At 34.0% G+C, this 1,840-nt stretch overlaps 1 non-coding gene across 1 annotated transcript; it reads right to left on the bottom strand.

The window, feature by feature from the left end:
• Positions 1–1,195: 1,195 nt before the first annotated feature.
• TRNAR-ACG (transfer RNA arginine (anticodon ACG)) lies at positions 1,196–1,268 on the bottom strand. Its single transcript has one exon. It is a non-coding gene; the product is annotated as a tRNA-Arg (tRNA).
• Positions 1,269–1,840: the final 572 nt, after the last annotated feature.

Genomic DNA, 1,840 nt, shown 5'->3' with positions numbered 1-1,840 from the left:
GCACGCTAGCCCGAGCAAGTCGAATTTATTATTAATATTATTATCATTATTATTTATTAGTAGTACAAGAGTGAGGTTCCACCACTCAAATTTGAGTTACTCTGCATTATTGCCGTGGATACACAAGTTTCCATAGTTTTTTCAAAACTTGATATTTTGTTTTTTATCTATGGTTTTTCCTGGGCGGCAGAGGAGGCTTCTATGTTAATTTGAAAGTTTGTTCATTTTGTTTTAAATATGCACTGCTATATCAGTACAGAAGTTTGTAGAAGTTATTAGAATGTGATGATATATATAAATTCTTTTTTAAAAAGTATGATTCATTAGAAAAATAAACCTGGCGTCAACCGGCACGGTGCGCTATAATGCTAGGGTCAACCGGCACGGTGCGCTATAATGCAATTTAATGTTTTATTATGTTTATACCTGTAGTGTAGAGAATGCGGAGTGAAGTGAGGACTAACTTATTCTCTCTCTCTCTCTCTCTCTCTCTCTCTCTCTCTCTCTCTCTCTCTCTCTCTCTCTCTCTCTCTCTCTCTCAAAGCGAGTGATGTCAGCACGAGATCTTGCACTAGTGATGGCAAAATTTCTAAGTATGGAAGGTTTATTAGCTAGTCTTAATGCTAGGTTCTCTGCTTTGTATTTTCTAACGATTTAGTCCATCTACAGAAGAAGAAAAGAAAAAAGATAAAACAATTATATGTATTATTAGAGTACTGTCTGAAGAGAGATATATTATCATCACTTACTTGACGGTTCATAGGAAATAATTCGTATGAACAGCAAGTCCAAACTGACTAACTTAGGTCTCGTTAGTCGGTCACACTGAAAACCATAATATAAGGACATTGTAAACTCAATTTGTGAAAAGAAATAAAGAATTCAAAGAAGATATCCGAAAGTAGAATAAGCTTATAGGTAAAAAGTTACAAGGAATAAAGCCAAATTCATAAAATAATAAAAAAAAATTAGCAAAATTAAAAACACCGAGTATAGTAACTGTAATAAATAAACAAGTAAATAAGGAAGTGAAATACGAAACCGTCAAACTGTCACAACCGGCAATAGGAACCCGAGATGATCTCCCCTTCCAAAAATTAATAATAATAATAATAATAATAATAATAATAATAATAAATCTCCTTATCGCATTAAGTGAAACACGATAAGAGCTGATGGTGAAAAATAATCTCCTCGACATTGCCAGGATTCGAACCTGGAATCTTCTGATCCGTAGTCAGACACGTTATCCGTTGCGCCACAAGGCCGTTTCTAATTAGCGATTCCTAAAACTACTTTATTTTTCTATTAATGCTACATAAAATCGATTTTTCTTTAAATAACTGTTGTTGATATTACACTAACAATTAAGAAATCAAAATTTTAAATTTTCATGTATAGAGATATTTGAAGCAGATTATTATTATTTTTTTTTTTAAATACACACGGGCATTGTAGGACCTGGTTCCCCTCGTTAGATTTCGGTAGAACTTTGGGTATCGGCCAAAAGGCTACACCTTCCACCAGCTGACATACCGCCTCCCCTCACTCTCTCTTCTTCCTATCATGTCCTCACCACTCAAAAGGGCTTCAAGTAGCATCTTGTCCCATACAATGACATGATTGACAAACATATATACAAAAATGAGCGATAATTAAATGAGGAGGTATTTCATTGATCAAAATAAATTGACCTAAGTCCATTTTCCTGAAAATGACTATACAATTTGAGGTTCCTTAAATGATAATGAGTGAAATGGGGTAGGGGACATGTTGGTATTCCAGATACTTGCTAAAATCAAAGCCAAGATATAATACTTGTATAGGACTCATTTCTACA

The sequence above is a fragment of the Palaemon carinicauda genome, unplaced genomic scaffold (genome assembly GCF_036898095.1).
Source record: "Palaemon carinicauda isolate YSFRI2023 unplaced genomic scaffold, ASM3689809v2 scaffold97, whole genome shotgun sequence".
Lineage (NCBI taxonomy): Eukaryota > Metazoa > Arthropoda > Malacostraca > Decapoda > Palaemonidae > Palaemon > Palaemon carinicauda.
The sequence above is the reverse complement of the archived record's forward strand: the minus strand, read 5'-3'. Positions and strand labels throughout refer to the sequence as shown.